Raw genomic sequence first — 16,077 nt, forward strand, 5'->3', positions numbered from 1 at the left:
GATCGTGAAACTTGAAAATTTAAAAATTCACAAAAATATTTTCGAACTATATAAATATTAAAAATGACGAATTCAAGTCCTCTACTTTTAATCCTATAGTTCTAACGTGAGTTATAATATTGTATATGTAATAATATTGTAATAATATTGTAATTTGCCTTGTAATTTTCTAATGATATCTGCTTGTATAAGCGTCACAAAATTTACACACGAAAAAGACATCGGTATCAGGGTCGAGCAAAGGTCAAAATGTCGAGGGAGGAAACTTTAAAAGTGGTTGATCCTTTTCACGAACCGCTAGCTGTTTTTAATGGCAGATACGTAACTCGTCACTAACCCAGATTCATTGAAAGCAGTTACATTTACAACCCGACGAATAAATTGACACGAATTTAAAGTCGATTTCACCAGGCCCGTTCGCCATTCGGCTGTTGTGCGAGAAAGAAGACGAATATGGGGAAAAAAGCGGCAAAGATTTTTTCAAAGAAACGAAGCAATAGTTATTCTATGAAAAATCGAAGAAAGAGGAAGCGGGTCACGTTTCGCAATGAGAGAGGCCTTCTTTCTTCCGGTTTGCGCTGGATGCTGAAGCTGCGCGTTTTAACGAGCACAGAAATGTTCCACTTTTCCTCTTCCTCCCCTCTTAGGTCCTCGGTTCATCCCTCCTTCTTTGTTTCTCCCTTTCGCTCGTTTCCGTTTCTTCCATCGATTTGCGAAATTCCCCGGAATATTACACCGGGGATTCGTTTTCCGAGTTTTTCTTCTCCCTAAAGAGAGGTTCTTTTCATTTCTATCGTCCTTTTCTTACAATCCCTTGTTCACCTTCATTTACCTGCCTCGCCGGTAAATCCTTCAATTGCCCGGCTGATTAATCGATTCTGAACATACTAATGGATTCAAATTCCGTTGAACAATTTTAAAGAAGAAAATCGGATGAAACGAGTGTTCTTTCGATAATATCATTTAGACAATTTCTTACGTATACTTTCGTAGACTTTATACTTACCTTTGACCTTGCTATTGATTATAATCATATTATAATACCGAAAGGATTTATTTATTATTCATTATATTTGTGAGGACAATTAGTGATGCGTTTGATCCGTACTCGAACATCATTTTTGTTCAAGCAGGTGAGGTAGTTCAGAAGTTACATTGTTTTCGTCAAACTAGATGATCTTGATAAATAAATTATTTTACAAAGTACCAAACTTCTAATTGTAATATAATATTGATGTTAAGTAAGTAAAATAATACAGCAATACAAAATTTACATGCGAGGTGTCAATAAGTGAAATGTGAATTATAGATAGTGATGGGTTTAAACTATTTTGAAAAATCTTTTCATTTTGAACATTTTAGGTAATGTAGTTCAGAAGTTATATTGTTTACGTTAAACTAGATAATTTTAATAAATAAATTGATTTATAAAGTACCAAACTTCTAATTTTAATATAATATTGATATTTAGTAAGCAAAATAACTAAGCAATATAAAACTTGTATATAATGTATAAATAAACGAAGACATGTGTTCATACGATCACATATGTTTATACATACATATACAGTAACAATACACAAAATATTATTTCTCTTATTTCTATATTGTAAATGAACGTATAATTTTGTTTATCACTGCAAACACATGCATTGATTTATTTATTTAAAGTATGTATGTTTGAACATTGTTGAGTCTTTTCTAAATTTCAGCATTTGATGTAACTTTGGTGAAGAAGTTACATTAATTTTGTCAAGCAAGACTTCATTTTATAAATTTCTGTACGAGTTTCTTTTCTATCTTTTATACTTCTTTTACATTTCTTTTACGTTTCTTTCACGTTTCTTTTAAATTCCTTTTGCATTTCCTTTACATTTCTTTTACGTTTCTCTTACATTTCTATTACATTTCTTTCACATTTCTTTTTCGAGAAAAACATTTTCTGAAGTCTCCAAAGTGACTTCATCTTTTAAACGTTCTGAATTATTGGTTTCAGCTCGTTACTTGAAAAACTGTTCTCGAGTTATAAAGTTGTTATTTCTTCCATAAAATGTGTACGAATGTAAATCAAGGAGTTTAATGAAGAATCTGACTGTTATGTCGTTCAGCAATAACACTCGAAACTGTTTATAACGAATAAAAGTGAGTTACTTTTGTCCAGATCATTTCATTCGGATCGTTTAAATTTATGCATGAAACCACTGCTTTAAGATGCTAATGTAAATTTTAGGGGGGTTGTCATAAGCGGCCGCGATAATGTCTACCTTGCGTTAGCGTGTTTACAAAATGGTGGGACGGTCGACAATGTATCGATTGCGTATGTAAGTTTCAAATTATTCTGTAATGTCACTTACTTTAATTACGTATAATAAACATATATTATTCATATTTTAATCGTTCAGGAATTATTCAGTCTTGTATACAACCTAATTGAAAATATCTAAAAATCAGTTTCAGTTTCTGAAAGACATTTATTTCAAGATTTTTAAAACTTACTTAGATTTTAAAAAACTTAATAAAAATTTTTAAAATAACAGAATTTATCGTAAATTCGATAAAGAATAATTTACAAGGAAAATAAATATAAGTAATGTAGCAAAATACGAAACAGAAATAATCGTTAAATTTTACGAATATTTTGCAATGTTATTTAACAGCACTGTTACTTGTTGCTAACGTAATGGAAGTACAATGTTCAGTTAATTAATCGTTACGGATATTGCACGTGTTCGTAAGTAGATATGTTTACTGTATTTGGCAGATACAATTCTATATATCCGACAATCTCCATCATATCGTACTTCAATAATTACTAAAGCAGGCTGGCTCTCGATGCAGGAAGGCATGCTTCTTCAGCTACTAAATCATGCAAATACTAATGATGGCACGGACGAAGCGTCGGATAATTGAAATGTAAACACTCAGCTTGCTTTTGAGGAGAAATTTAATGGGCTCACGAGGAGAGGTTGCAATTTAACCATCGCTTTTTGAATGCGACTAAGCTCGATCCGTGGAATCTGATAAGTATTGGTAAACTATAGGATTCAATATGCTAACAAGCCCTTTTCAACATTTACCTTAAAACGCCAAATTTCTACAATTACTGAAATTTCGTAAATTTGTTACTTTAATTAAAAAATTAGGTTTACAAAATACACTTGAGAGGTTAAAAATGTACGGGTTACGTCAATCACTGTCTGACTTAAATATACTTGTAATTTGAAAATCATGTACCTTATGTTATTACTTCCATAAGTATACATATGTTACATTATATATTACACTACATATAAAACTATATTACATATCTCTGAAATACATTCTTTAAATATGCATAAAAAATGTATATTTACATGTACAAAGTATACAAGTATTAACAAAATTTTTGAAGCAACCTAAAAACATATGTGTGCATATATGTACATATGTGAAGCAGCATACAAAGCACAATATACGTGATTTATGAATATATGCCGTATATTAAAAGTGTGCTGAGGTGGAGAAAATTTCTATCAAACATTAATAACATTTCGTGACGACCACATGTCTGCCGCTGCCTAAATAAGTGGATGCATATTCATTGTGACAAACGTATTATTTGAAATATACGAGCCTGCATAAAATTTCATATTTATAAGTTAGTTAACTTAAATGAATGCGCGTTTGGAATTTCGGTCGTTTAGTTCGGAAAATAAACATGAGTCTTCAAATCGAAGGAAAAAAGGAACAAATTAAAATACAAAAACGTTGTTTAGAGCGGTGAATAAGCGTTATGGTGGTCCAATTCAATTGTCGTAACGGCGAAGGAGATCTACACCTACGGATCTACAGCGCTGAATTATTCATTCTTAATGAAACGAGTGCAAGCTCATAGTTTGTCGTTTATGTATTTATGTATGAACACCCTGAACTGTCATTTTGCGTGAATTAGTTTTCGAGATGTGTATTTGTACTTTACATGTCATTCTTGATTTATAAGATAAAGATTGAGGTTAGGTTAATATTAGTTGTAACGGGTTGATAATTTTGTTTATATTGTTATTACAAGTTGGTATTTTATGTTGATATTGATTATAAGACTGATATTAAATATTCAGTAATATTGGTATTATTAACAGCCAGATTAAAATTGAATATTAAGTAACAATTGACATTAATAACAAGTCAATAATTGTATTTTATTGTGCTGATAAATAACAGAACTGAACTGTCATTTTGTGTGAATTAGTTTTCAAGATGTGTATTTGTACTTTACATGTCATTCTTGATTTATGAGATGAAGATTGAGGTTAGGTTAATATTAGTTGTAACGGGTCGATAATTTTGTTTATATTGATATTACAATTTGGTATTTTATGTTGATATTGATTATAAGACTGATATTAAATATTCAGTAATATTGGTATTATTAACAGCCAGATTAAAATTAAATATTAAGTAACAATTGACATTAATAACAAGTCAATAATTGTATTTTATTGTGCTGATAAATAACAGAACTGAACTGTCATTTTGTGTGAATTAGTTTTCAAGATGTGTATTTGTACTTTACATGTCATTCTTGATTTATAAGATGAAGATTGAGGTTAGGTTAATATTAGTTGTAACGGGTCGATAATTTTGTTTATATTGATATTACAATTTGGTATTTTATGTTGATATTGATTATAAGACTGATATTAAATATTCAGTAATATTGGTATTATTAACAGCCAGATTAAAATTAAATATTAAGTAACAATTGACATTAATAACAAGTCAATAATTGTATTTTATTGTGCTGATAAATAGCAGTATTTAATATTGAAATTAATAATAACAAGATCAAAATTAACGATCAAATTTAATATTAAGTAATATTGATACTAACAACAATAAAATTGAAGTTGAATATCAAGTAATATTAACATTAATAACAAGAATATCTCAGTAAAGAATATACATAATAAAATAAAAATTGAATATCAATTAATATTGAAATTATCTAATAATCAATTTCTAGCTAAATCATTGCAAATAATCTTATTTTCTTCATAGTGAATTCAGATAAGATCTCGCGATTTTTATATAAATAACGAGTTTCTGTTTCGACCTGACAGCTCCCCGCTTGTTAAAATGATAAATCTTTAATTACTAATTTATCACTCATGGTAACTGGACGTTTAACGTCAGAGAGAACACAGTGGAACACGTAAATGATGTAATTAACTGCGAACAGCAGGTGTTAAAATTATTACTTTGCTACCATTGCGTGCATCTAACCACAAATCAAGCTGTCAGGCACTTGTTAGTTTTGACCGAACTTGTAGCAATAAAATGGCGAGGAGCTGATTCTTGCCACTTTCGTGACGATCAAACTTCTTTTTTACCATCCATATCTTCATGCTTTTCAAAATAAACGGAAGATGATTTGCGAAGCAGAGGTACGGAAAATAAGAAAGCAGAAGTATAAAAGTTGTAAAAGAAAGTTTTAATTGTCTTATGATTCGTTGGTCAAATTTAGCAGTTTAGTTTTCATAGAATTTTTAACTTTATGGAGTGCAGTTATGAAGTTGTAAGATTAACTGTGACGACAAAAGTTAAATGATGACACCGGTTCTTTTTGTGTTAAAAGTTTAAACATTTGGAATTTTGAAGATTAACTCACATTTTCATCAAAGTCAGAAATATGGAAATTTGTAAGTCTACAAAGAAATTGACATTGCAATGAATGTAGAAATTTAGAAATTTTTATAAACAAGTGATACAAGAAATATTTGAAGAAACAGATAGGAACATCTGATCCTTAACAAAATAATTGTTAATGCACCACAATGATTTGTCAATACCTGATAATTTTCTACAACATTTTTCTAACACTACATGTAGCTTGAATTACTTTTTGGAAATGCCATATTACTGAACGTATAAAAATCAGAAATGAAAATACACTTTCTGAACGTTCCACTTGCTTATCTGAGTGCGCACATCCAAAGCGCAAAAGGGTAAACGAGGACAAATTAATGAAATATTTTCCGTGATCATAGACATCAAATGACGTGCCGGAAAATGAAATTGAATGTGCCGCTGTCTCGTTTCCCTTATGAAAGCTTCGCATAATCCCATAGCATAAATAATTTCGTGCAACGGCGGTTGCGATGTCAACCGAGAGACAAAATTCGAGGGTCGCTTCACCGTTCATGTTTGCCTCGTTCGAGTTCCTTCCGAAGAAACAAAGGCGCGTCTAATTAACACGCTTGAGACAGAAACGAGGTCTTTCTCGTTTCGCGTGGCTGTTCTGAATGCAGAACTGACTCAGCGTTGCAAAAGGGTGCGGATAGTCGAAGAGATGGAAGCCAGTTCGAGGTAAAAGAAACGGACCGATAGCCCTGGTGTAACGACTCAAACAAGCCTTGGTAATTAGCAGCTTCCCATGGAGCTCCCTAAAATACCTTGCCTCCATCTTAACCTTCCTTCTTTCAGGGATACTAGAAGCGACTAGACCATCCATTCATGCGGATGCACACCTTTGTCGGAGTAATTGCAATCGTTCTTCGGAATGGCCGATTCTGTTGTTACTACTTGCCAAGAAACATGAGCGATATACTTAAACCACGATGTCTTCGCGTTTCTCTTTTGAACAATGCTTGATGGAGAAAATTTGAACCCTTTCGCTGACTGCGGCGCCACGTAACGTTCATGAATATTAAAGGAACGTCGTGGAACTTGATTGAAATGTTTACACCCTTATCACGATGAAAAGGTCACTAATGTCTCGGTGACATGACTGGATTGGTGTGGTAATGACTTGGTGAGCGGAACAACGGATTATTTTGGTTGTCGGAAATTGGGGATGGGGGTTTAGATTGAAGATTTATGAGATTTAAGATATTTAAGAAATTAAAGGGGCAAATTAAAGAAATTGAAGACGTTCAAGAAATTCAAGCAATTGAAGAAATTGGAAAAATAGACAAAATTACATAAATGTAGGAAATTTAAAAAGTTCAAAAAGTTTGAGGAATTTAAGAAGTTTATTTAGTAAGTAGTTTAAGAAGTTTAGGAAGTTTAAGAAGTTTAAGAAGTTTACGAAGCTTAAGAAGTTTACGAAGCTTAAGAAGTTTAAGAAGCTTAAGAAGTTTAAGAAGTTTAGGAAGTTTAAGAAGTTTAGGGAGTTTAAGAAGTTTACGAAATTTAAGAAATTCGAGAAATTGCAAAAAAAATTGAATAAAGTTGAAGAAATTTAAAAAATTAAAAAATGGACAGAATTAAAAAAATGCAAGAAATTTAAAAAATTAAAAAATGGACAAAATTAAAAAAATGTAAGAAATTTAAAAAATTAAAAAATGGACAAAATTAAAAAAATGCAAGAAATTTAAAAAATTCAAGAAGTTTGAGGATTCAAAGAAGTTGAAAAACTTGAAGAAGTTAAAGAAGTTGAAGAAATTGATAAAATTGATAAAATTGATAAAATTGATAAAATTGATAAAATTGATAAAATTGATAAAATTGATAAAATTGATAAAATTTAAAGAAATTAAAGGAATTCAAGAAATTGAGGAAACTGAAGAAATTTAAGAAATCTGAGTAATTTATTTACAAAATTTTATAAACTTAAGAAAATTAAGAAATCTGAGAAATTTATAAATTTACTAAATTTTATAAACTTAAGAAATTCAGAAAATCTGAGAAATTTATAGGTATAAGAAATTTTAGAAATGTAAGAAGTTAAAAAAATTGAAGAAATTTTAAATGTAATAACTGAAATAATTTTATAAATTTAAACTTTAATAATTTATAAAGTATGAAATTTTACAAGTCTCCAAGTGTAATATGTGCAAACTGAATTTATAAATTTGCTGAATGAATCAAAGTAGCAGTGAAATATAAGTAACAGTGAATAGGTAGACGATTAACCGTATGAACTTGTTTAAGCACTTAATTCAATAAATCTATCAAATAATGAATCTATTATTCAAACTAGTAGTGTGGGTTTGAATCACGTTCCACATAGTCATAATCTACCTCCTCAAGTAGTCTTGCAATATGATTGCACGGTAATAAAGAGTTGAACGATATAATTTACTAAAAGCGAAAGTGATCGTATTAAAGTACAGTGTGAATAAAATTGTACTTCAATAAAAATTGTTGAAAAGGAAATTTACATTGACACAACAATTCTGTTCCTTATTATTTCCTACCCCGTAAATCGGTATTTACCAAGAAAAAACACTTTCACACGGAGCGCAACAAAATGGTGAACGTGCAGTGAAATGCCTTCGCTGACAGTGATACACAGTTACCGTTCTAATTAATCGAATTATATCGAGACAGCGCACGGAGCGTAATTAGAATTTTATTATCAGGATCTTCGGGACACATAAATCACTAGTGTTTCGTGATCGATGTTTCAAGAGGCCACCGTCGAATGTCGGAGTTGCGTAATTTGCGGCTAACGAAACACCAAAGCGTTAGAAACAGGCTCGCTTCGAAACGGAGATTAATTTCCTGATTAAACCGAACGATTCCGTTCTGACATCGTTCCTTCAATGTTCCCCTTTTCTTGATCTTTATCGTGCTCGATCGCAAGCTGAAAATTTCTGCAAGTTCACGAAACAGAAATAATAAGGAGCGGTTTAATTAGCGGTGCAAATTTATTGCTTGAGATATAGAAAAATAAATACTTGGGAAAGATGTACTTTTAAAAATAATTAATTTGGGTGATTGGTATTTTGGGGAAGGAGTGATTTTAAGAGTAAATACTTTGGGAAGGGAAGGTTTTTAAAAAGGAATTCTTTTGGAAAGGTGAAGTGTAACAATTATACTCTTTAGAATACATAGCTTGCTTTAATGGTAATGGAACTATGATTATATGAGGTTTTTTATGATGTATGTGTTTTTCCTTAATAATTCAAAAATGAAGCCTCAAACCTCATTTTTGTAAAGCGAAATCTTGTTCAGAATAACATCAGCTGTCTCATATTTCAGAGGCCTACACTAGTTATGAGACACCCTATATATTTGTTATCAAGGTAGTAAATATTTTCACTATGTTCTTCCATTTATTCGCAAAATTAAAAATAATATTTCTAATATTTATTTGGACAGTCATGGGTTTTAAAAATTAAAGAAATTATTACTGTCGATATATTATCAATATTCTATCATTAAATAACAATGCATTAATCATTGAAAAAACGTTAAAAATAATGAGTTACTGAGATAAAACACAGACAATCATTTTACCACTGAAATGTATTTATTTTTGCTTAAACTTCAAATCTAAGATAGCCTAACCTAACTTATTGCATACTTTCATAACAAAAATCGATTTATTCTTATTTAAACTTGAAATTTAATCTAACTCAACCTAACCTATTTCTCTAAATCTATATATCCTTGTCTGAATTTCAAATTCGAATCGTGTTTGAAACAAGAATAATTTTGCATGATAAATTAAGTGAAAAGTTTGGTTAGGTTTTAAGTTTGAAGAAAAATAAATACCAAAACTTTGTACTCATGTTTGTATATTTTACATAACTTTCCAAAAACATAACAATAACAAAATTCATGAAATTTTATTTAATACTTTTCATTCAAAATAAAAACACTACCTTTCCACTTCAATACAAATATTCTCCACTTTCAAAATGATGAATTTCAAGAAAATTGTAAAAATTATTTTAAATAACAAACAGTAATCTTCCAATATTAAGTCACAAATGTTTATAAAAATTTGTGTTGAAAAGGTATATAATGTATATCATGTAAATATTGAATATAAATAATATTCGTACGATCCATTTTTCAAACCTGATTTATGGTTACATGTATTTACATTCGAATAAATCTTCACAACACTTTTTATTGCTCGGCATTTCGTTTCGAAGCTGTCACAACTTCATACCTTCGACTAAATTATTGGAACCAGTTTTGTTGTATATACAGTACGCTGAAATAAACTGTGACATACAGGTTAGATTGAACATAAAAATTCAAAAAAAATTCTTTTCCTTTTTTTTCATAGAGAATATTGAATGATTGTGTTGTAGTGTGAACTGAAACTATTGTTTTCAAGGAAGTTCAAAGTCTGTCAAGTCTTATTTGTTTTTGTCATCTACAGGATATTTCGAAAATAGTTAAAGCATAATTATAAACTTATTTATTATTTCTTTATTATTACAAGCAATTCAAGATTGAGTTATCATTAACTATTTTTCATCATTTGGTATAATACTACCTTAAATGATTATGTGTTCATTATAAATGCAGTGATTTTAGTGTCTTCATACAAAGCTAAAATTTAACAAATATTTCTGTCTTTGTAGAATTAAAAAATGTCATAAAAATGAAAAAGATTGACTTTTCATATTATGTCCATGTATAACAGTTATTTACTCAAAATGTGGTATGATTTATATCTATGAATAAAATTGTACATTTAATTCAGTTTAACTTTATTTTCACTTAAAATATTAGAAAAATAGTAAATACTGTGATATTGTAAATAAAAAGAAAATAGAAGATATTAAGTTTAATAATTGCTAGTCTTATCGTTCTTAATAATTAAACGAAATAATTAGACGCACTATTAATCAGACGTACTACTCACTGAACTACATAAAATTTGTTTTTTGATATTTTTACAGGACACTGAAATATTTACTTTTCCAACAAAATTGTAAAATAACAAAATAATGCAATAACATAATCTTTTCTTAACATGTTCACCAATACCTAATTACACAAATTTACCTACATTTATTATTCTCTAAAAGAAAGCAGAAGAAATGAACTTTTGAGTGCTTTCAATATGGTGTCAACAGTACGTGAAAACAAATTAAAAGATCCAACTGAAAGGAACCTTTGTGTCCTTAATAATCTGTATTATATGTCTGACCACAAACGTGCGTTTCTACTGTCGCAGTAAACGTGTCAATCCTCCATTGCATGAATCCTTCAATTATAAACTGAAATACACTTTTAAACTCTCAAAGTAACATTAGAAATGCGAAATAAATATTTTCTATTTAAAAAATCTGTTTGTAGAATAATAATATAATACTGTAAATTTATAATTTAAAGGGGAACGACAGAAAGTTGCTTTTCAATTTTTAACACGAAGAAATTTATTTTATATTCATCTGTGTTTAACAAAATATAAAAATATATAAATTGCAAACAACATAGTGCAAAAGTTTGCTAAAAGACAGTAAATTTATTTAATATTAAACGTTGTTAGTTTTAAAGTGATACGAAGTCAATTTAACTACTGTTTGTTTTATTAAATTATATGATGAGCAAATGCATGTACATTTTATTTAGACACTTTCCAGTACTTTTTAACAGATCATACCAAACATTTGTATAATATTTTGTTACATTTATTTTCTATATTTTCAAGTAATTAATACTAGTATTTTTAGTTATGAGAGTAAACAAATTTTTAATAATATAAATATTAGATCTGTATAAAAATTTAAGTGTCACCCATATACATATCGCTAACATGGCGGTCAGAGTATAAAAACACAAATTCAATCATAACTATTCAACGTTTGGGTATTAAAACAGGAGCTAACTTATGATTAATCAACAACGTCTGAACATAAAAACATAGGTTAAATGATCAATAACGTGTGGACATTAAGAAACAAGTTAACTCGTGATCTGGCAGCATGTGGGCATTAAAACAAGTAGACTCCAATCGACGTTCGAGTATTAAAACACTTGTCAAATCACGATTAATTCACAACATAGACCATTAAATCACTAATTAATTCATGCCCAATAAACAAACCATTATCCCCAAAAAAATTCCACGAACGATAACTAAAAGAACTGCGAAATGCACCCTTACGAGTAAAATTGTCATGAGCAACGGTACCAAGTACGAAACGGCCATGAAAGTAAAGGAAACCGGTCTAGAAAAGAGCATCATCCGATAGCGATTGCATTCCATAACCGATTATCGGCCAGCGAAGCCGCGAAATGCTGCTAATTACGTGTTTAACAAGAAAAAGGGGAAAAGAGTGGAAGTTCGAATCCGATGGGGCTTCGTGAGTGCGCATGATCGCAGCCCCCTCCCGTTCCTTTCGTGTGTGTGTTACTCTCCTGTACGTTTTGTCGTGTGGTTGTGTGTGTTTCATGGGGTGGTTGGAGCCCACGTGGACCAACACGATACTGTCAGTCGCGTTCAGCGAGTCATTCGCGTATCACGGTTCGCGATTGGGGTGCGTTTCCATCGCACCGATCATCAAACTTTCCTTCGCGAGTTTCTAGTGCACGTTCACATTGACAGCATCTGTGAGTGGAGGACATTGTGCAGTGCTCGGGGTGGGAAACGAGGTAAGATTCATTTGAAACATTTTCATTTCGAACGTGTTTGGTGATTAAAGGGTGATCTTGCCGGTGCTGTGGTACTGTTGTGGGTATGCTGTTTTATACCATTTTGTTGCGTATTTTTATTCGGTGATCCGAGATGTTTTTCCTGGCAATCAGTGACAGTGTTCAAGAATTTTACCACTTTAAAGTTACACGTTTACATGATTTATCTTCGAGCTTCCAAGGTTTTTGGTTGCAAATACTGTCAATGATTTATGAAATTTTGGAGAACAAAAGTTTCTGTCAAGTTTCGTGTGCTTGTATACTTTGACATTATTAAACTTATATTAGTATATCCTTCTTAATAAGTAATATTTTTTGAACTATCTGTCAAATGAATCTTTGAAGTTTGAAACTTTTCACGAAGTTCTGTATGTCGTGTGCACCCTGTTGCACAATCAAACTGACAGTATTAGGGAACATCTTCAATTTTCATTAGTAAATAATAGACCATGAACATTTTATGAAGTTCTGTCTATCAGGTGCATCTTTTTGAACAATTCAATTGATAGTATTAGTAATAATGTATGTTAAATTGGTAATTAAATTGTGCAAGTTGTAAGCTACAAGCTGTTTCTATTAATTTTTTTATGTGAGTAAGAGAACTTTGTATGAAACGAGCAAAGTCCTTCAACTGACATTCTGTAAACTGAGTAACTGATATTTTATAAATTGAGAAACTAACATTTTATAAACTAAATAACTGATATTTTATAAACTGAATAACTGACATTTTGAACAACTTGTCAATTAATTGTCTTAGATATTTGACATCTGAAAGTTATATTCAGCTACAATTTATTCAGAACTGCTACTTGATTAAAATTATAATTTTTGTGATAGAACATTAAACGTAAAATTGAAACTGAAGTCAATAGTTAAACTAAAATAAAAGTAAGTGAAAGTTAAAGAATGACACGTAGAATTAAAGAGTCTACTATTAAATTTAGAATCATTAAGAGTTTTCTAATATTTTCTAAAATTTACTTTGCGTATTTTTCTGAAATTTAGATTGTCATTATTGATGATTGAATTTAATATGTTTTAGGTATATATTTACATTTATCAAAAACTCATTTTGGTTTAAATTAAATAAAAATTGAATTCACAGAAAAGTTAAAAAAATAATTTTTTCTCTGAAAGCTTTATTCTTGGAAAGTGAAATAACCCCTTTAAGTCCTGTATGCAGTTTTCAACGCAGCACGTTAAAATTTTGTGATGCAACCTATTAAAATATTTACTATTAAAATACACGTAAAATTTTAATTTTTCCTAATGTAAAAATTTTAATTTTTCCTGAAAAATATGATTTTTTCTCTTGAGCACGAATATGGTTATTTCTCTTATACCATTGTTATCAATTACGTGACATGTGTTATATCCACGTTACATATTTCAATAAACATATCTAACATTTCATAAAAATTGAAACATTTAAAGAGCAGCCAATATTAGGCACTCTAAAGGCGAAACAAACTTTGCCCATTATGTGTTTACATTTCCATCAAGACGAAAATTAAATTTATTCACACTTTCTGGTGAAACGCATTATGGTTCGGTGTAGTTAAAGAAACTTTTGAAAGGCGTGTAAGAAATGGTTGTAGCAGAGTTTATGGAGAACACGTTGTTCTGGAACGATCATTAACAACTTCGATGAAATTAAAACGGAGTGTTGTATCCGGGGCACTTGAAAGGAGTTTTGAAACAAGTTAGGGAGAAATTTATGTTGGGTGTAAATTTGCTGTTCAAATTTATCTTTATGACAAAATGCTTGTCACCTGATGTATGATTAAAATAACTATTCGTCAATTCCAAAATTATTTGGCAAACACAATTATTTGTCTATTTTAGAACGATTTTACAAATGCATGAGATATGTAGAGTAGATGGTATTGACGTGTGTTCATGTGTGTAGTATCGTATGTGTATACTGTTTGTGGCAATTACATATATTATATTACGATTCTGTTATTGAGATAATTTCTGATTCAAACGAATTCTATTATTGGACTCGTTGGTTTCTACAGCGAAGGCTGTGTGACACATATACTATGATGACACATATACTGTAATATTAATGTTAATATGGTATTTAGTATGACACATATGTCGATGTAACACTCATCGTAAATATTTACATCAAAATAAGCAACCCTTGGCAAATATTTACATTACTATTTTATTTAACTTTTTATCGAGTTATGAAGGTTATCATTCTGAGTAGTGATATGAGTTTTAATGCGTATGTATACTAAATCGATAAATCTAAATTGTATACCTGTCTCATTACTACAATATTTCACACAAAATCTACCTACCTAAAATGACTATTTTCAAGCAATCACATTTTCATATATCCACCAATGTACTTTAATTCAATTTAATTATTTTTTATTCGTTCAAACATATTTTTCCTTATAAACAAATATGTGAGATAGTCATACGGTTTTCTTGATTTCATGTTAAATATTCAACATAGCTGTGTGACCAATATTTCATTCAAAAATCTGTCTATATTGACTTAATTTTAAACGATCCCATTCTCATACTGCGAAGTATCTTAATTTCTCTTAGTCATTTTTTATTTATACATGCAGCTCTCTGTGTCAAATATTGATCTTATTGCTAGTTGTAGTTTTGCAAAGATTTTGTACAAGACTTTAAGCTCATTTAACACTAAATTTAACAGTAAATATTTTTCACTAAATTCTTAAGAAATATAGTCTTAACATATAGTTACATATCTTATAATTACACATAGTCTTATACGATGAAAGTCATAAAAGTCTGTCATTTACAGAAAGAGCAATCTCACTCCACAATTAAACCCACCTTAATATCCATCAAAAGCAAATTTCTCTCCTAAAAAAGCTTAATTGGAATTTGTATAGAACACGTGCCGACTTTCAATTAAAAAGAGTAGATAAAAATAGAGAACAGCGGTAGCGCGTGACCGACGACAACGAAGCCAATCGATTGACATCGATGAGTGCAGTTTTTCGAAAAATTCTCGCGAAGAGACAGCGGAAAGTGTTCTGTGCGAACATTCGCCGCGGTCCATAAATTATGGATTCCTCGTAAAACTCGGGGGGATCTTGCTACCTGAATTTCTCGATCGTTTAATGAGAGATAGGCCAAGAATTAATTAGTTTGAGTATGCCGATTAAAAATAAAAGTATCGGGGTTTGCTCGTTCGCTTAACCGCGACGATGTTATCCGTTCTTCGCAAACGAATCACGAGTCTCGTAAAAATACATCTGTCTAGGTAAACGACGAATCAGGGCTAATCATTTCGCGATGAAAAAAAAGGCTGCCGCATCAATGGGAAGCCCGTAAACGGGCGGCGTGAGAGGCCCAATAAAAATTCATTACTTTCGCCGGACGACCGGCCGGAATGGACGATTCATTCCGCGGTGAAAGGCATTCGTGCTCCTATTTTGTAAATAACCACGGTATTACCGCGTATGGTAAAAATTCATTGCTTTTAGTAAATTGGGTGTTGGGATCAAACGAGCGCCGATGGCTGTGTGCGAAGGTAATTGATACGAGTACAGTCGAGAGCAAATCTGGTTTCCATAAGGAAAATATAGTGATCGAGGGGAAAGATACCTCTTTGTGGGTAATTTTTAGGGGTTTTTGCAAATTTTTGATTTATAGGAGTTTGGGGGTGTGAATGTAGGAATATGAGAACGAATATAGGGGTCAAAATATGGAACA

The 16,077-nt window shown here is 30.7% G+C and overlaps 1 protein-coding gene across 7 annotated transcripts in view; it reads left to right on the top strand.

Moving 5' to 3' along the window:
* LOC100880089 (EGFR adapter protein) overlaps positions 1 to 16,077 on the top strand; it is a 334,753-nt gene that overhangs the window by 94,768 nt on the left and 223,908 nt on the right. Inside the window, exon 1 of one of the 7 annotated variants that reach the window (XM_012292975.2) lies at positions 12,171 to 12,324. The exons of 5 other annotated variants lie outside the window; for them this stretch is intronic. The gene's annotated coding sequence lies outside the window, so the exon portion shown is untranslated. Of the gene's footprint in view, positions 1 to 12,170; positions 12,325 to 16,077 lie in introns of those variants that run through there. One more of the 7 variants, XM_076533990.1, reaches the window with a different exon arrangement.

This window comes from Megachile rotundata, chromosome 7 (genome assembly GCF_050947335.1).
Source record: "Megachile rotundata isolate GNS110a chromosome 7, iyMegRotu1, whole genome shotgun sequence".
In the NCBI taxonomy this organism is placed as follows: domain Eukaryota; kingdom Metazoa; phylum Arthropoda; class Insecta; order Hymenoptera; family Megachilidae; genus Megachile; species Megachile rotundata.